This window comes from Tachyglossus aculeatus, chromosome 2, assembly GCF_015852505.1.
Source record: "Tachyglossus aculeatus isolate mTacAcu1 chromosome 2, mTacAcu1.pri, whole genome shotgun sequence".
In the NCBI taxonomy this organism is placed as follows: domain Eukaryota; kingdom Metazoa; phylum Chordata; class Mammalia; order Monotremata; family Tachyglossidae; genus Tachyglossus; species Tachyglossus aculeatus.
Window position 1 is genome coordinate 77663214 of NC_052067.1, and position 21110 is coordinate 77684323.

The 21110-nt window shown below is 40.4% G+C and overlaps 1 non-coding gene across 1 annotated transcript; it reads left to right on the forward strand.

Annotated features, from left to right (window-relative positions):
• Positions 1–18247: 18247 nt before the first annotated feature.
• On the forward strand, positions 18248–18385 carry LOC119924580. Its single transcript, XR_005449285.1, has one exon. It is a non-coding gene; the product is annotated as a small nucleolar RNA SNORA7 (small nucleolar RNA).
• The last annotated feature ends 2725 nt before the right edge of the window (positions 18386–21110 follow it).

Below are 21110 nucleotides of genomic sequence, written 5' to 3' on the forward strand. Positions count from 1 at the left end.
TAGTGAGGCAGTGCGCCAAAAACATTTCTTTCCCCATTTCTTTCAAAAATCTGTTCTGAGTGCCACTGAATGAGCACATAACCCAGGAGAGCTACAGACATCTCCCAGGAAGTAGAGGGAAATCTATTTCCCATGGAAAAGAGACTTTGCTGCAACAAAAAAGAAATAGACAGGCAAGGTAGATTAGATCTTGTCTTGTCTCATGCCGTCGATATCATCTCCAACCCAAAGCAACGCCATGGACACATCTCTCCCAGAACGTCCCATCTCCATCTGCAATCCTTCTGGTAGTGTATCCGTAGAGTTTTCTTGGTAAAAGTACATAAGTCGTTTACCTCTGCTTCCTTCTGCACATTAAACTTTAGTCTACACTCTTGACCCTCTCCCATGCTGCTGCTGCCCAGCACAGGTGAGTTTTGACTTGTAGCAGATTGCCTTCCACTCGCTAGCCACTGCCCAAGTTAGGAATGGAAATGTCCATTGCTTGATTCTCCATCCCATAGTCAAACTGGTAGAAAACTGGTAGGAAACTCTTCAGGGGCAACCCTGAGAGGAGAGATTAGATCTTACTTACTATAAAAAGTCATTGCCAGCATGGTTGGGGGAAACAGCGCAAACCTGGGAGTCAGAAGACCTGGGTCCTAATCCTGGATTTGCCATTTGCCTGCTGTGTGATCTTGGGCTAATCGCTTAACTTCTCTGGGCCTCAGTTTTCTCATTTGTAAAATGGAGATTAGATTCCTGTTCTCCCTTCTACTGAGACTGTGAACTCCACATGGGACTGTGTCCAACCTGATTAATATTTTTCATCTTCTCCAGTACTTAGTACAGTGCTTGGTGCACAATAAACATCTAACATGTATCTGTTCGCCTTCATACTTGAAGTGTGAGTCCTATATGGGAACTGATGATATCTATCCTAGCACAAGGCTTGGCACATAGTAAGTTCTTTAACAAAATCTGCAATTATTATTACTATTATTTTTAGTGGCAGAACGATTACCATTTTTGCTGTTATTATTGCATGAGGGATATTTGATGCATTTACTCAAAAATTTAATAATGATAAAAATCTAAGGATTGAAATGCAATTTCATTTGATTTTCACACTCATGGGGCAAAAGGACACAGTGTTTGTCACATAGCAAGTGCTGAATAAGTACCATTATAACTGTAAACAAGACAGAGAAAAATGAAGTCGTTGCATGAAAGACAGAAGGAAAAATAAGAAATCAACAAGGGACTTTGTGAAGGCAGAAGGGAAACAAAAAGGTCAAAAAGTCAAGGAAAATAAAGAAATAAATTCTAAGGAAAGCAAGTAGAAAAGTGAAGAACTAGAAGTAGTTCAAAAATTCTTAAGCTGAAAGTTTTTATTGTACCAATACTTAATTATGAAGTCTTGGAATATTCACTGTAAGTCTTCAGAAAGTACTCACAGTGAAGCCCATTGTTCGAAATTTCACCAGGGACATGATGAGTCCTGGTACTTTATATACATATATGTCACACAAGCTGACACATTCCTAGTGAGTTGGTCAAACTTCCTCAAATCATGTCCAGCCTTCCAATAAACTAGGTTATTATTACAAAAATCACATTTCCTTAATGTTTCAAGAGAGATCATGAACTTACTATTCCCCAGCTTCAAAATTCTTAAGATTTCAGGTTTCCTCTTTTTAAAAGACATTCCATGAAATAAAATCTGATCTGTTTCCCTGACTGTGATCACTCATGGTTGCTCACTTGCACAATTCCACAGAGACAACATCATCAATCAGTGAGAGTGTGTGTCAGCGGGGGGCTTCACTTCCTTTTCCAGGGGTCTATAATGTTTGTTTTTCAATTTCAATTTTGATTTAGCTCTGAGTGGGACCCAAATTTTGATTTCAGGACACAGGTTTTGGAGTTCCATAAAGCACTTCTTTCAAAAGAGAACCAGTCAATCATATTTTTGTCAGGAGACCGATACATAAATAAGCCATTAAAAAGACTATATTAATCTCTTCTAAAATGTCCACTGGAACTTTAATAAGTGCACAGCTATGAAAGACCCTTATTTAAAAGAATGAAAATCCCATAAACCAAATAGTGATTTTATGCGTATGTTCAGAGAGAACGAGAGAGAATGCTTTTGAATGGACAAACCAGCATTAGGTTATTAAATAAAACATGAATGTTATTAATCTGTTAAAAAGTTATACATCATAACTGAAACCAGATCTTACCCTAATTTCCCTCCTAAATTAATAAAGATTTACATTCTGCCTTCTGCAAAAGAGGAATTTGAATCTCAACATTAAATATGGAACTTTAACATTTTGTCAACTAATTTATTAGTTAACTAAATTCAAACCTAATAAAACAACCTACAAATTTCATTTTCCTCCATTTTTTGAACAGTAGCTGAAGATAATAAGGACCAGACTACACTGAATTATGCATATGGAAATCTTATTTATACATAACAAAAGATTAATTAAAAGAAACCCCAAGACTGAATAACTTCAGTTAACACAATCCAAATGGTCAGGTCTAAACAGTACATAATGAACTGGAGGTTTGAAAATTATCAACTGAATTTAGGATGGAGAACATTCAACCCTAACCTAATAATGCTGTCCTCAAATGCATTTTTCCCTCTTCTTTTCTCCACTCTCCCTTTCAAATGCTATAAATTGGTTACCTCTAGGCAGCTCAAGTTTACTGATTATACTCAATCTTTCTCTTGAGGTATGAAGTAAGATCTAATTTTATTTATTTTTTAATTACAGTTCTTCTCCAAAGAGGTCAAATCACTTAAGAAACATTAATCAATTCTCACATTCCACTGAAGCGGAAGCAGATCCCATTTTCATTATACCTGCAGCCCAGTCTTAGTAAGGTTGAATAATTTGCCTGAGAGCAAAGAGAGATCTGGTCTGTACTTCTGTAATTATCTAGGTAATTTTGGACATTGGTGAATCATTAATGTTTAGGACTAGAAGTATGCAGATTGATCCAGTCCAAATTCACCTGAGAGCAAATCTATCGTCTTGTTTCATCTTGTATTGGATAATCTTGCCAGGGAGTCTGCGTTATTTCCTCCAGTTCTACCCACTAAATTTGGGTGTTCATCAATGAGAGTTTGTTTCCTCCAATTCAGTCCAAGACATGGTCATTCCTGAAGACTTCAAAGTTGGAGTATTTTTCAGGAGAGTAAAATTACAGAATATTACTTCTTTTCCCAAGTCTTTATTTGCACTGAGTCATCCTGGGCCTAATTAACCACACATACATATAAACCAGCTAAACATAAACTTTAGGTATGCTTTTTACCTTACAGATCATCTTTAGATCAAAGGAATGTAAGGTCTATAAGGGCCTAACCGGCCTAAAACAAACTCATTCTAATTTGCTGATATAGGAAAGATGATGGGAAATACTAACCTACCCACTGTATATAAAGAATATAGGCAAACAGATAAATAATAGTTTATATGCTGAGGCAAGTGACATAGTGGAAAGAGTTTGGGGCTGAGAATCATATGCCTTAGGCCTGCTGTGCCACCCTGGGCAAAGTCCTAACCTCTCTGGGTTGCAGTTTCTTCATTTGTGAAATAAGAATAATAATACCTGCTCTACCTACTTTATAAATTGTGGGTCAGGGTCTTGGTTATCTTTCATCCTTTAGACTGTAAGCTTGTTATGGGCAGGGAAAATGTCCACTAATTCTGTTGTATTGCACTCTCCCAATGCTTAGTACAGAGTTCTGAACATAGTAAGCACTCAATAAATATCATTGATTGATCTAACCCAGTATTTAACACATAGTAAATCTCTAACAAATACCATAATTACTAATGACCTAGTCATTACTCTAAGAAACAGTTAATTCCTCTGAAAACTCCACTAGCCCGCATTTAATTTGGTCTGGAGCAGTCACACACTTTGAAAGATTTAGAGACTATTAGGACTGGAGTACTTGGTTTCTTTTCAAGTAGAATGATGCCTAACAATAGATTCCAAGTTCCATATCAAGTTTTCTTTCTCTTCAGTATCTCTCTCTCTCTCTTTTTAACCATATAAGGAAAGTTCTCATGGCGTAAGTATGCTAAGAATAGTTATGATGTACATCTTACATATAGGAAATACCATGTTTTCTTCCTATAATTTATAAACCACACACTAAGTCAACAAACAGTTCATCTTTAAAGGACTATGTGAGTCCACATAAGAGTCAAGGATGTAAAAAAAAAAGTTTCAAATCAGATTTTATCATCTCCAACACCATGTTTTTGATGCAATTCCTAAGCTCTTATCCAACAAAACTCAGGGAATTTCAGAAATGTTCAGATTCTTGTGACTAGAACTGCATATGTGAATAGAGCTGAGAGTTTCTCCTGATCCCCAAGTAGTATGAAAATGAAAGCTAAATTGGTGTGGTCAAAAAGCTGCCCCCATATGCAGAAGACCAGTTTGGGAGCAGGCTGTGAGAATGATACATTATCCATTTTGCAACCAGGTGCACCCCGGGCTCCTGAGCATCCCTGCTTCACAATTTCAGAGTCTCGATAATTTCTGCAGAGCCAGGGTCGGACCAAGGCCAAGGGGCAGCCTAGAACCTCATGGGAAGATTCGGTCCAAGGCTGCCTCCAGTAGTGTGGAGTAGAAGTCAAAATATATGATCTGCTGTTCTCCCCTAGAAACTTTAAATCTCAGCCTGGGACCTGGATTCAATAAAATGCCCTCATTAAGGGAAGTGGAAGCCACAGTCAGTCTGAGAAGGAACGCTTTTGTCCAAGCTTCAAATGTCTTCTGGGATTCCTTACCAGTTTAAGATCACTGTAGCCTGTGCCTGCCTAGATGTGTCTAGTGTGTATAAGTTTCCCTTTAGATTTGAAGATATCTAAAGGGTGTGGCTGAAAGGGCTAGTATGTGACGAGTTCTTCAGGAATTTCGGGATGGCCCTGGGAACTCGGCTCAGTTCTCCAAACCATTACCCCACTGCCACTCTTCCCTGCTCGGAATGCCTTACTCCTTTCTTCTTGCCAAACCAAGCCACTTTTCTTCTCAAAACTTTATGAGAGACCTATCTCCTCCCTGATTTTGTCCAAGATTAATCCCATCTGCCCCAAATCATCCCCATAAATCCAGTATACCTCTATAAATTTTATATTTCTGTGAATGTTATTAGCGTTTAACATTGATTCATACCTATATGGTTATGCTATCTTTCTTTTCAGATTGCAAGCTTCCTGACAGGATGGAGTTTGTCTTATTCTCTCTGTATAAATCTCCATAGAGCCGAGATTAGTGCACTTTGTAGGGGCTCAAACTTCTGAATCTAAATGGGGAAGGAAGATTTTCAAAAGAATTTTACAATGGAAAAATCTGGGTTTTACCCCAAATTTGCATGAAATACATGTAAACTTTGGTACGAGTGTAACTTTAACAGGATTGCCCTGGGCAGACAAGGCTATTTTTTGAGGGCTTGTGTCACTGGTCCCATCTCCAAAATCCCCTCGGGGACCCTGATAGCACAAATTGAGTACATTTCAGATGTTTCCAATTGCCCCCATCCCTAATGCATTAATCTACTGCTAGTCAGAGAAACTCTAAATATCAAAGGCCCATAAAATTGATAATGTTACACAGAGAGGGGAATCAGTCCCTGGGATGGTTATTTTGCTCACAATTTTATTATATAGAATTCCTTCTTGCAGCAGGGGCCAAATTCATTCATTCATTCATTCAATGGTATTTATTGAGCACTTACTGTGTGCAGAGCACTGTGCTAAGCACTTGGGAAGTACAAGTTGGCAACATATAGAGATGGTCCCTACCCAACAGTGGGCTCACAGTCTAGGAAGGGGACACAGAGAACAAAACAAAACATATTACCAAAATAAATAAATAAATAAATATGCACAAATAAAATAGAGTAATAAATTCGTAAAAACATATATACAGGTGGTATATATGTATGATATATGTATGTGGTGATTGCACCACAGCAAGAAAGTGAAAAATATTTTCTCCTCCAGAAAATTAACATCCTAGGCTTCTCCTGTTTGCCATATGATCTCTGTGATTACCAGAAACAAAAATCTAAATTGCCACCACTTTGTAAATAGGAGCAAAAAGAAGTACCTTTAACAGAAACTGTCACTCAGACAAACCCCTAAGGAACATCAACTGCCCCATTAGATGACCCACCTGTAGAACCTCAACCTCTTGCTGGGATGAGATGAAACTACACCCCTTTTATCCCTGGGTTTAAAGGAAACTACTTCTAACATGCCATTAGGAAGCAAGAGGATGCTGAATTTTTTTCAGATAAGGATTGGTTTTGCCCAGACAAATGTGGCCTGTGGATACTACTTCTAATCTGACTGCCCAGAATCTCCTTGGAGTTCCATCCTCTGAGGAAAGAACTAGTGGGGAATGGAAGCTGGTTAAGCAGCTCAGTGCACCATCCCCTTAATCTTCCTCACTTCCAATGGACCCAAATGTTGTGGAAGTTTTCACAATTACCAGACACTCATAATTCTACTAAGCATCTCATGGTTCCAGGTCTAAATTGGCTATCTAGTACTGGAGTCTTGCTTAGCCCTGAGGTGCAGTGCTAGAGTGCCCAAGGCTGATTTTGGAGAGGTGCCGGGGAGAGGGGACATGAGAGGAGAGAGGGAGGAGACAGCATCATTTTAACTAGTGGCCCATTTACCAGGCTCAGTAAACAGTTTCGAAAGCAGCCACCACAAGAGTGGAAATGTGAGAGATGGAAGGAACTATTCACTATCCCCAAAAGTGTTGTGGATAAAGTCAGCAATTTATTAACTGCAAGGAATAGCACTGTGGTGTAATGGGAAGAGTACAAGCCTTGTGGTCAGAGGACCGGTATAATTCTGACTCTACCAATTGTCTGCTTTATGACCTTGGGGAAGTCACTTAATTCCTCTGTTTCCTCATCTGTAAAATAGGGATTAAGACTGTGAGCCCTATGTGGGACAGGGACTGAGTCCAACCAGATTATCTTGTATCTAATCCAGCCCTTAGTAATAATAATAATAATGATGATGATATTTGTTAAGTGCTTACTATGTGCAAAGCACTGTTCTAAGCGCTGGGGGGATAGAAGGTGATCAGGTTGTCCCACGTGGGGCTCACAGTCTTAATTCCCATTTTACAGATGAGGGAACTGAGGCACAGAGAAGTTAAGTGACTTGCCCAAAGTCACACAGCTGACAAATGGAGGAATCGGGATTTGAACTCATGACCTCTGACTCCAAAGCCTGTGCTCTTTCCACTGAGCCACGCTGCTTCTCTAGTACAGTTCCTGGAACATAATAAATGCCTAACAAGTACCACAATTATCATTATCATTACTTACATGCCCAGCAGGTCCCTGAAGGGCAATTCCTGTTTTATACTGGACTGATATTGCAAGGCATTGCAATGGCATGATACCATTTCAAACCACTTTAACTTTTCACCTAATCATATCAGAGTTGCACTCTGGCATATTGGATAGACCACGGGCCTGGGAGTCAGAAGGTCATGGGTTCTAATCCCAGATCCACCACTTGTCTGCTGTCTGACCTTGGGCAAGTCACTTCATTTCTCTGTGCCTCAGGTACCTCATCTGTAAAATGGGGATTGAGACTATGAGCCCCATGTGGGACAGGGACTGTGTCCAACCCGATTTGCTGGCATTCATTCATTCATTCAATTGTATTTATTGAGTGCTTGCTATGTGCAGAGCACTATACTAAGTGCTTGGAAAGTACAATTCAGCAATAAAGGAGACAATCCCTACCCACACCAGGCTTTCAGTCTGGAGGTGGGGGAGATAGACATCAAAATAAGTAAACAAGCATCAAAATAAATAAATAGAATTATACATGTATAAATATCAAAACAAGTAAAGAGGCATTGATATAAATTAATAGAATTATAGATATATACATATATACATAAGTGCTGTGGGGCAAGAAAAGCAGAGGAAGAGCAAAAGGAACAAATCTAGGTGACGTGGAAGGGAGTGGGAGCAGAGGAAAAGGGGTGCTTACTCTGGGAAGGTCTCTAGAAGAAGGTGGGCCTCCAGTAGGGCTTTGTAGGGGGAAAGAGTGATGGTTTGGCATATTTGAGGAGGGAGGGCTTTCCAGGCCAGAGGTAGGATGTGGGCCAGGGGTTAATGGAGGGACAGGTGAGATTGAGGCACAGTGAGAAGGTTAGCAGCAGAGGAGGGAGTGTGCGGGCTGGGATATAGAAGGAGAGAAGGGAGGTGGGGTAAGAAGGGGCAAGGTGATGGAGCGCTTTGAAGCCAATAGTGAGGGGTCTATTCCCAGCTCCTCCACATGACTGCTGTGTGACCTTGGGCAAATCACTGAACTTCTCTATGCCTCAGTCCCTTCACCTGTAAAATAGGGATTTAGACTTTGAGACCCTGTCCCTAGGTGACCCTTGGGTACCAGCCATCTCAAGGTCAAATGCTCTCTCGTGGCTGCCTGAGCCAGAAAGCAGAACTCAGAAGTGAGGGTGCGAAACCGCCCCCACAGCCAAAATTGCTAAATTGACAGCCCAAGCTGGGAATACAGAAGGTGTCCCTCGCCCCATGCCAATCAAATTAAAATGTGAGGGGGGAGGGCAGTGATTGGATATACTGAGACCAGAAGCTGGAATGGCCTAGGAGCACAAGTGATAAATACCTGCGGCCTCTGGCCCTCTATGAAGAGGATCGAGACTTGCAGTAGATGGCTGCGGGGCACTTCTGTCCAGAACTTGAGAAGCCCGCTCTGCCTGCACCAAATGAGGAGCCGTGAGATGGGGGAGTGACCCATTCTACTGGATGCTCGTGGGGCTGGAAGACAGGTGCTTCGCCATGGGTATGTAACAAACGAATGGATTCTTCCCAAATGGAAAATACTCATGGGTGTGTAACAAGTGGATTCCTCCTGAGTGGGAAGTGCACATGGGTGCAAACAAACTGTAAGGGAATTCCTCCTGGGTGGGACCTGGGGTTTCTGCCATGCATGAGTAATGTATATGTGTGTTCCTCCCGATAGGGAAGCTCTAATAATACTAATTGATTACATTCCTTCTGAAAAGGAAGTTCAATCCATTGCGTCTAAACAGTTAAGTAATTCCATTTGCATTGCAGAATAAATTTTATATAAAACTCAGGCTTTCTTTCCCCAGCCTGTCTGTGTGTCTGTCTCTCTCTTTCTCTCTCTCTCTCTCTCTGTGCCAATTACCAAACGAACCTATTCCCGGACAACAGGTGACAGACCTCTGTGGGACAGGGACTGTCTCCAACCTGATTAGCTTGTATCTATCCCAGTGCTTAGAATAGTACCTGACACAGAAAGCCCTTAAAAAATACTGATAAAAAAGGCTGATGCTAAACTCCCACACCCTGTCACGTATATTGCCTGCCCTTGATGAGAGATCCCTGTTGTGTATGTTAATGGATATGCCCAGTACTTGGCTGACTTCCGATTTTGACCCTGCCTCTCAGCATCTTGAACTTTGTAAATCCTCTTTTTGGGCAGAGCAATCCTTCTACCGATTGCTGCATGCCAGTTGGTCTGTCTGCTTCAGTGGTGCTATCTATGCAACCTAACTATAAAAGGGACTTGGCTTACCTTGGAAAACGTATCCCATTTAGGACCATGACTGACTAGACTGACTGACTAGATGACTGACTAGAGGGGAGAATACCAGGAGACTCATATCTCCTATATAAGACTTTATATCTTATAAATCTCATATCTCATATCTCCTATATATCTCATATCTCCTATATGAGACTCCTATCTCATATATAAGCCAGGAGGCTTATATCTACCCGAGTGCTTAGTACAGTGCTTAGCATATTAATCAATCATCAGTGGTATTTATTGAGTGTTTACTGTGTGCAGAGAATTGTATTAAGCACTTGGGAGAGTACACTATAAAATAGAGGCCCAGCTGAGAGCTCACCTCCTCCAGGAGGCCTTCCCAGACTGAGCCCCTTCCTTCCTCTCTCCCTCGTCCCCCTCTCCATCCCCCCATCTTACCTCCTTCCCTTCCCCACAGCACCTGTATATATGTATATATGGTTGTACATATTTATTACTCTATTTATTTATTTATTTATTTTACTTGTACATTTCTATCCTATTTATTTTATTTTGTTGGTATGTTTGGTTCTGTTCTCTGTCTCCCCCTTTTAGACTGTGAGCCCACTGTTGGGTAGGGACTGTCTCTATGTGTTGCCAATTTGTACTTCCCAAGCGCTTAGTACAGTGCTCTGCACATAGTAAGCGCTCAATAAATATGATTGATTGATTGATTGATTGATTGAGACAAGGCTGCAGTTGGCTTGGCTCTCACTTAATAACTCCTGGCTGAGGGGAAAGAGAAGCATGGCCTAGTGTTAAGAGCATTGGCCTGGGAGTAAGAAAACCTAATCCTGGGGAGCAGCGTGGCTCAGTAGAAAGAGCACGGGCTTTGGAGTCAGAGGTCATGGGTTCGAATCCCGGCTCCGCCACATGTCTGCTGTGTGACCTTGGGCAAGTCACAACTTCTCTGAGCCTCAGTTACCTCATCTGGAAAATGAGGATTAAGACTGTGAGCCCCAAAGGGCACAACCTGATCACCTTGTATCCTCCCAGTGCTTAGAACAGTGCTTTGCACATAGTAAGCAGTTCACAAATGCCATCATTATTATTATTATCTTCCACTTGTCACTTAACTTCTCTGTGCCTCAGTTGCCTAATATGTCAAATGGGATTAAGACTGTGAGCCTCATGTGAAGCATGGACTTTGTCCAACCTGATAAGCTTATATCTACCCGAGTGCTTAGTACAGTGCTTAGCATATTAATCAATCATCAGTGGTATTTATTGAGTGCTTACTGTGTGCAGAGAATTGTATTAAGCGCTTGGGAGAGTACACTATAAAAGAATTAGCAGATATGTCCCCTGCCTCTAACGAGTTTACAATTTATGGGGGAGACAGACATTTATATGAATAAATAATTCATAATATATAATTTAAAGACCTGCCTATAAGTTCTATGGGGTTTGGAGTGGGGTGACCATCAAACGTCCAGAAGTCACAGATCAAAGTTCATGGATGACGCAGAAGGGAGACTGAATCAGGGAAATCAGGGAGGCCTCTTGGAGAAGATGTGACCTTAGTAATGCTTTGAAGGTGGAGAGAGTGGTGTTCTGGCATATATGAAGGGAGAAAGAGTTCCAGGATAGGGGTAAGATGGGGGAAAGGAGTGTGGAAAAGGAGTCGGTGGTGAGGCAGATGAAATCGGGGCACAGTGAGTAAGCTGGTGCCAGAGGAGCGGAGTGTGCAGGCTATGTAATAGGATTATTAGTGAGGTGAGGTAAGATAGGGCCAACTGACTGAGTGCTTTAAAGCCAATGGTAAGGAGTTTCTGTTTAATGCAGAGATGGATGGGAAGTCATTGGAGGTTCTTGAGGAATGGGGAGAAATGTGCAGAATGTTTAAGTTGATAAATGATCCATGCAGCAGAGTGAAGTATGGATTGGAGTGGGGAGTGCCAGGAGGCTGGGAGGTCAGCGAGGAGGCAAATGCAGTAGTCAAGGCAGGATAGGATAAGTCCTTGGATCAGCATGGTAGCAGTTTCGATGGAGAGGAAAGGGCAGATTTTAGCAATGATGTGAAGGATTTGGTGGCACCTAGTAAATGCTTAACCATTAACCATTTACAAAAAAAAAGCTGAGCACTTCAGTTTCTTAATATATTGCCTCACCGGCTCTGGATTGCAATGGCTGAAGGTGAATCCCCTGAAGCTAAGGCCATTATGTGTCCTGATTGCTTTGGAACACATCCTATGTTTGAGACTCAAAACACAAATGTTTATGGGGCAGTGCTTAGTTTTCTTTTGTTGTTGCTGCTGTTGTTTTTTATGGTATTTTTTTAAACCCTTACTACGTGCCAGGCACTGTACTGAGCCCTGAGATGCATATTAGCTAATCAGGTTGGACACAGTCCATGTTCCACATGGGACACACAGTCTTAGCCCCCATTTCACAGATGACTTAACTGAAGCACAGAGAAATGAAGTAATTTGCCCAAGGTCACACAGAAGACAAGGGGCAAATCTGGGATTAGAACCCATGTCTTCCTGACTCCCAAGCCTACGCTCTATCCACTAAGCTACACTGCTTGGTGGTATAGATGGCTGGTGAGACACTTAAGTCAGTCAACTTCCATGCCTTAAGGGGGGGAAAAAATCAGGCTACAGAGTGAATAAATCTATAATTACTTGAATTATCCGGATGTCTTGGTCATCGCAAAACACTTTCAAAAAGTTTACCTAGGCTGCACCTAAACGAGCAAAGGGAAATAAAAAGTTGAGACAATGACCATATCAATCAATGATATTTATTGAATACCACTAAGCATTTGGGAGAGTACAATAAAGTAGAGCTGATAGATATGATCCCTGCCCACAAGGAGCTTAAAGTCTACAGGGGGAGACAGACATTAAAATAAATTACAGACATGTACTTGAATGCTGTAGGGCTAAGGGTGGGGTGAATAAAAGTTACAAATTCATGTGCAAGGGATTTGCAGAAGGGAAAGGAAGTAGGAGAAATGAGGGTTTAGGCAGATAAGGAATATTGGAGAAGATAGGATTTTAATAAAGGCTTTGAAAGTGGGGAGAGTGATGGTCCGTCAGATGTGAAGGGGGAGGCAGAATGGGAGTGAGGGATCTGTGGCAAGATAGAAGAGATTGAGGTACAATGAATAGTTTGGTATTGGATGAGCAAAGTGAAAGAGTTTGGTTGTAACAGGAAACCAGTGAGGTAAGATAAAAGGGGGCAAGGTGATTGAATACTTTAAAGCTAATGGTAAGGAGTTTCTGCTTGATGCAGGGGTGGATGGGTAACCACTGGAGGTTCTTGAGGAGTGGGAACATATGGATTGAAAGTTTTTCTAGTAAACTAATCCAGGCAGCATAATGAAATATGGACACAAGTGGGGAGAGACAGGAGGCAGGAAGTTCAGCAAGGAGGCAGATACAATAGTCAAGGCAAGGTAGGATAAGTGATTCGACTAGCACAGTAGCAGTTTGGATGAAGAGGAAAGGGCTGATTTCAGCAATGTTGTGAAGACAGAATCAAAAGGATTTGATGACAGATCAAATATGTGGGTTGAATGAGAGATATGAGCAGAGGATATTGCCAAGATTACGGGCTTGTGAGAAAGAGAGGATCATGGTGTTGTCTACAGTTATAAGAAACTCAGTGGAAGAGCAGGTTCATGAGTGGGAAGATAAAGAGTTCTGTCTTGGACATGTTAAATCTGAGGTGTCAGCAGGACATCCAAGTAACGATGTCCTGAAGGTAGGAGAAAAATTCCAGGCCAGAGAGAAAATGTGAACAAGGGGTCGGCAATGAGACAGAGAAGCTCATGGTATAGCGAATAGATTGATAATAGAGTAGCAAAGTATGCATGCTAGGTTGGAGTAGGAATTAGCAAGATAAACTTTCATGGCCTATTTATTAATAATAATAATAGTTATGGTATTTGTTAAATGCTTACTATGTGCCAGTCACTGTACTAAGCTCTGGGGTGAATACAAGCAAATGAGGATAGACAAAGTCCTTGTCCTGCATAGGGCCCACTGTCTTATTTTCCATTTTACAGATGATATAACTGAGGCACAGAGAAGTGAAGTGACTTGCCTAAGGTCACACAGAAGACAAGTGGCAGAGCTGGGATTAGAACCCATGACATTCTGACTGGATAGGCCAGTGCTCTATCCATTATGCCATGCTGCTTCCCTTATTATGAGCACAACACTGTACTAGAATCTGAGAAATATCAAAGGAAAAAAAAATACCATATTAAACAAAAAGATATTGCTATTTCTATTGCCACAGTCATAGCTTCCTCCATTCTCCTCTTCCCAAGATTCAGCTAGGAGTAGAAAAAGAGATCCAAAAAGATTGTGAAGAGGAGCTATTTGGTGATGTCTCTTTAAAGCTAGTGTAGACCTGGAAATGTTTTTTTAAAAAAGTTAATATTTAACTCAAGTAAAAAAATCCTAAAATCATTATCTTTCTAGGTATTTTTTTCTTTATCCAATGTTTACAGCTAAGGAAAGTTTGAAATAACACACACACACACACACACACACACACACACACACACTCACAGACGCTAGTAGAACAAAATGACTAGGGAAAAGTAAAAGGAACCAGTCCACTTTATGGATTTATGGACTGCAAGATTTCATTTTAAAAATCCCAAAGCTATAGGAGTGCCAAAAATGAGTTATATGATCATAAAAAGCATCCCAAAATGGCAAAAATCTCCCCATCTTAAAAATATCCAGATTGTTTTACCTTTTTTCTTCTTTTTAACGGTTTATTAAGCTTTTTTCTAGCAAAGAGTAAAATGAAGTCCCAAAGAACCTAAAGTTGCTTGGCCACATTTACTAATAAACAGCTAACTTTACAAATTTGCTCTCAATATCACAGAATTGGCCAAGATTCTGCAGTAAATATATCCACCCAGTCAATTTATCAACCTTTTTAAATATAGGAAGCATAAAGGAAAATAGTGACTAGTATCCCTAGGAGAGGCTTCAGCAGGACTCTGGTGTGAAAAGTCTTTCAGGAACTGTTGAATCAATGCCAGTGATCATTTTAGAATTAAAAAATGTTATGCTCTGCTTCTAACTCTGCCCCTAAATGTGTTTGTGTGTGTGTGTGTGTGTGTGTGTGTGTGTGTGTGTATTTTGCTGGCTCTTATGTATGCACACATATATTTAGCTATGTACATGCATGTACATAGGCATGGCTATGTTACGTTTAAGTACATATTTCAATACATGATGGTAAATTAATAATAATAATAATGGCATTTATTAAGTGCTTACTATGTGCAAAGCACTGTTCTAAGCACTAGGGAGGTTACAAGGTGATCAGGTTGTCTCACGGGGGCTCACAGTCTTAATCCCCATTTTACAGATGAGGTAACTGAGGCACAGAGAAGTTAAGTGACATGCCCAAAGTCACACAGCTGAAAATTGATGGAGCAGAGATTTGAACTCATGACCGCTGACTCCAAAGCCCGTGCTCTTTCCACTGAACCATGCTGCTTCGATTAGCTGCTGCAATTAGGAATAGCTTATCATATCCTTTAAAACATGGATAAAATGGAATTAAATTATTCATTTAAATTACACCACAATTAATATCCAAAATGGAAAAAAAAGGATGCAAAAGGAATTAGCGGGTGTGTCAACTGCATCGTTATAAACCAAAGACAAATACTTGTTCAGTTGTAAATTTCTGCTGCGGACTTTGAAATGCTAGCATTCTGAAGTAAATTCCAGACTGAATTGTCCAGCTACAGGTTACAAATGACCCAGCTCCCATAAAGGCTGTATAACATGTAAGGATTTTGTATCTCAAATCCCAGGAAAGGGAAAAATAAGTACCATGTGTTTTCTTACCACCTACACATAAAATAATGCAAGAACTTAAAAATCCAAACAAATAGTAGGAGACCATAAAGGAATGAAAGGAAAACACAAATCAAGTGTTTTCACTTCAATAAAAAATCTGACATGAACTCATTTAACTGAAAAATCCAAGAGAATTTTCCTTCTTGAAGATTTACTCTGAAATGTATATAATTAAATATAATTATTTATTTTTAAAGGCATTCAATCAATTCTATTTATTGAGCACACACTGTGTGCAGAGCACTGCACTGAGTGGTTTGGGGATTACAATCCAGACATTGCATAGGGTTTAGAGCACTGGCCTGAAAGTCAGAAGGTCAAGTCAGGAGGTCATGGGTTCTAATCACTCCACCACTTGTCCACTGTGTTACCTTGGGCAAATCACTTCACTTCTCTGTGCCTCAGTTACCTCATCTGTAAAATGAGGATTGAGACTGTAAGCCTTACATGGCACAGGGACTGTGTCCAACCCAATTTGCTGTTATCCACCCCAGCACTTAGAACAGTGCCTGGCATATAGTAAGTGCTTAACAAATATCATAATTATTATTACACTATAAAAGCATAACAGACACCTTTCCTGCCTGTGAAGAGCTTACAGTCTAAAGGGAGAGACAGAAATGTATATAAAGTGTCACCCGGCAGACGAGCGGTGGAGCGAGGATTAGAACCCATGACCTTCTGACTTCCAGGACTGTGCCCTTTCCCCTGCACCAGGCTGCTTCTCTGTTGTCCTCTCCCAAGCGCTCAGTCCAGTGTGTTGCCCACAGAAAGCGCTCAACAAATAGGACTGAAGGACTGATTGAATTGCGGGGGAGGCGTGACTGTCCAGCCCCCTCCCACTAGAAACAGAAGAGGCCACGAGGCAGAGGTCGGCGGGTAGATATGAAGGTGAGGGGGAGGCATTCCATTCATTCATTCAATCGTATTTATTGAGAGCTTACTGTGTGCAGAGCACTGTACTAAGCACTTGGGAAGTACAAGTTGGCAACATATAGAGATGGTCCCTACCCAACAACGGGCTCACAGTCTAGAAGGGGAAGACAGACAACAAAACAAAACATGTGGACAGGTATCAGGTCATCAGGTCCATGCTCTTTCCACTAGGCCTTGCAGCTCCTCTAAATACAACCCTTCTGGTATCTTTCTTTGGATCTAGCTAGTATGAGTATGCTGAGCCTCAATCTGACACTGAAAAGGCATACATTTCACTCACCCCTGGAGAACAGGCCAGCCAGCCCCAAAGATGTGGACCAAGATCTGAGAGACTAAAAGTACCGACACAGCATAGAGCAAGGATACCTAGAACCAGTGCCAAACTTGTCTGAAATCAAGCTGAGGAATTGAATCTATTCACTTTGATAAATCCTTTGATAAATCCACATTCCGGGCCAGAGGCAGCACGTGGGCAAGAGGTCAGTGGCAAGATAGACGAGCCTGAGGTACAGCGAGTAGGTTGGCATTAGAGGAGCCTTCCTTCTTCTCCCCCTCGTCCCCCTCTCCATCCCCCCCATCTTACCTCCTTCCCTTCCCCACAGCACCTGTATATATGTATATATGTTTGTACATATTTATTACTCTATTTATTTATTTATTTTATTTGTACATATCTATTCTATTTATTTTATTTTGTTAGTATGTTTGGTTTTGTTCTCTGTCTCCCCCTCTTAGACTGTGAGCCCACTGTTGGGTAGGGACTGTCTCTATATGTTGCCAGTTTGTACTTCCCAAGCGCTTAGTACAGTGCTCTGCACATAGTAAGCGCTCAATAAATACGATTGATGATGATGATGAAGTGTGTGGGCTGGGTTGTAATAGGAGACTAGCAAGGTGAGGTCGGAGGGGGCAAGGTGATTAAGTGCTTTAAAGGCAACGGTAAAGAGTTTCTGTTTGATGTGGAGATGGACGGGCAACCACTGAAGGTTCTTGAGATGTGTGGAAATATGGACTGAAAGTTTCTGTAGAAAAATGCATCCCTCAATGCACTAAACAGAAAAGGTTTTCGAGGAAAACTGGTGCCTTGCACAATATGTTAGCCAGAGATGTCATCACTGGTGATCCCACAGATTTCCAAGCAACAATAATCCCATAGGGACAGTTTTCCCAAGGTATAGAGGAGGAAGATTTAAACACACTTCACCAGAAATAGTATGTCAAGTACTACAATTTAACAGATATTTGTATGGGAAGAAAACTCAAAGGAATGCTTAAAATTTCTTTCAGAAATATTATGAAGAGGGTTTCATCGTACAGTGAAATCCACTCTCACAGTTTTCTCAATGTCAAAGCTTAATATGTACCCAAACGTATCATTATTTCTTTTTTATATAATTTCCTTATGGGTAATGTTTTTGTTATTTTTGTTAGAAAACTTTATTTGGAAGAACAGTATTATCTTGGAATTCAAAAAAGTGATTACTGAATAGAGTCAGATACTGGGAGAGATCATTACGAATAGGTTTCCTTTGCTCATAAAATAGCTCTCCCAAAGGTTTGCAAAATAGAAAATGAATATAAATAGCTGGAATGAATAGGGAGAAAGTAGCTTGGAAATTATTAATAGAACAAAAAGGAGGGGGTTATAAATGAATTAAGAGATTTTATTAATATTCAAAAACTGGAAGCTTGACAGTCAGTCAATGACATTGTGCAGGCAGTGACAGTGAGCACTTGGGAGAGTAGCAAAACACATATTCCATTCCCACAAGGAGCTTAGAGTTTAATAAGGGAACAGACAAAAATTATGTATGGATAGTAAAAGCAGGACCCCTCTCATGGTTGCACCTGGAGAGTTTCCAGTAATTTACCAGCCTCGAATATGAGAGGGAGAGTCAAGCAGTGGCATATTCATTCCATTCCTAGCTTGGGCAGTGGCTAGTGAGTGGAAGGCAATCTGGCACAAGTCAAAACTCACCTGTGCTGGGCAGTAGCAGCTTGGGAGAGAGTCGACAGCCGAGACTCAAGTTTACTGTGTGGAAGGAAGCATGGTAAACCACTTCTGCATTTTTACCAAGAAAACTCTATGGATACACTATCGGAACGATTGCAGATGGAGTTGGTGCATTTTGGAAGAGATGTGTCTCTGGTGTCACGTTGGGTCAGGGACAACTTGACAGCATAAGACAAGTAAAAGCAGGAGGAAGAATATGGATACAGCTCAGAGCTACAAAGTTAGTAGTAATGGCAGCTACTGAATGAAATGAACTGTTCTAAGTGCTTGTAAAGTTCAATAAAATCATGAACCACATTCCCTACCCACATGGACCTAGGTTTCAGGAAGAAATATTTGAATATAGAAGTAGTGAGAATAGCATGGACCTGGGAGTAGAAGAAACTGATTTCTTATCCCAGCTCAGCCATTTGTCTTCTTTATGACCTTGGACAAGTCACTGAACTTCTCCGTGCCTTAGTTACCTCATCTGTAAAATGAGATTAAAGACTGTGAACCCCATGTGGAGCAGGGACTGTGTCCAACCTGATTATCTTGTATCTACCCCAGCTCTTGGTACAGTGCCTGACACATAGTAAGAGCTTAAATACCATTATAAAAACCTAACTATACAAGTAAAAATATATGTATGAATAAAAGACTACAGATGTACACAAGTGTTGAGGAAGTTGAGAGTGAGGTACAGCTGGAGGGTGAACTACAGATATACAGAAATAGGAGAGGTGATCTTGGGAGATCAAGAGTTGTTCTAACAAGCACTAGGTAGCTAAGTAAATCAAACATGATGGAATTACAAAACAGCTAAATTAGTTAACCCTTTCTCCCAATGAATACAGGTGAAATACCTTCCCGTGGTTCTCTCTAAATCAGAATGGTGAAAAAAATGTGAAATACAGATGAATCAGTATTTATCAGGATTACAAAAGAATTGAAGAATGAAGGAACTAGTCAACAGCTTTAAATTTGTCATTAAAAAACAGATTAAAAAATTAAATTTAGACAGTTGTCACCGCAATTGGCTACATCAAAGATGGGAATGAAATTAACTGGGCCTATCAAAAGGCATTAGTAAGTGGTTTCAGTGCATGTTATTTAGAAACCGGTTAACTCCAGGTTAAGTGAGAGGTAAACAGTTCTGAGCTAAAATCTGACTGAGGGATCTGCTGCTAGGGATTTAGATCAATGGCCAGGTAGTTCTTTGTTTTCTGACTATTGAAATTATTTAAGAATTCCTTTCCAGCATACTAAAGAAAAAAAGAGCACTTTGCAGAATTTTTCTTGCTCTTATGAAGAGTAAGAGTTTTGTTATTTAACATTAATATTGAAATTTCAGAATGAATTGAGGAGGGAATCTTGGCTTATAGACAAATTGGAGGGGTGAGCATGGGGAGTGGGGTAAATGAGCCATAACAGATAAAAAGGACAATAAATCCCAAATGGATGCCTCTGTGTGATTGTCAGATTATTGCTAAACAACAAAAATGGCTTCAAAAGTAGAAGCTTCTAATTTAAAAGCAATCCCATTAAAGCCACATTATATTAAAGTAAACGGGGCTGCTTTTAAATGGAACACCCTAAATAAGAGCTTGATTAATGTTGGTATGATGACATATGGAATAGATTTGCTGAGGGCAAAATAGGTGATTCCATGGGGTTTCCAAGATGGTTATTTCAATGTCTGGCATTCCTGTAAGCCACTTTTAAAACACCATTTTTTATCATTAGGAGCTCAAATAAAGTTTTTGATAAATGAATCCAACACTCAAAAAAATTAATATTCCAATATTTTTATTCCAATCTAATTAAAATACTAGTTCTTAAAGTGCCACCAATAGTGCAAATCTCAATTTTATTTTAAGAAACTTAGAATCTATACATAGCAATTAACTGAAAAAGTCACAGAAATCTATAGAAAAATTTTTTATTAATCATCATTATCAATCAATCAGTCAATGGTATTTATTGAGTGCTTACTGTGTGCAAGGTACTTTAGGTGCTTGGGAAAGAATAGAGTTGGTAGAAATGATTCTTGGCCTTGATGTGTTTACAATTTATTGGAGCATATCATGTTGATATCAATGTTATCTCAATGCCACTGATTGATTGATCAACCCCCATTTGCTGGACATTGTGCAAAACATCCGCCAAGCTAGCTGTCTTCCTCCCTTCAAAGCCCTACTGAGAGCTCACCTCCTCCAGGAGGCCTTCTCAGACTGAGCCCCCTTTTTCCTCTCCTCCTCCCCACCCACCATGCCCTATCTCCTTCCCCTCCCCACAGCACCTGTATATATGTTTGTACAGACTTATTACTCTATTTATTTTACTTGTACATATTTACTATTCTATTTATTGTGTTAATGATGTGCATCTAGCTTTATTTCTATTCTGATGACTTGACACCTGTCCACATATTTTGTCTTGTTGCCTGTCTCCCCCTTCTAGACTGTGAGCCTGTTGTTGGGTAGGGACCATCTCTATACATTTCCAACTTATACTTCCCAAGCGCTTAGTACAGTCTCTGCACACAGTAAGCCCTCAATAAATAAGATTGAATGAATTAATGAAAACAAGTTCGACACAAGGTCTTTTTGCAGATCTGAAAATCACTCTCCACATCTATGCAAGTGCAGAATTGAATAAAATGACCATACTTTCCCACTCTAATCTAGTGAGTATAAA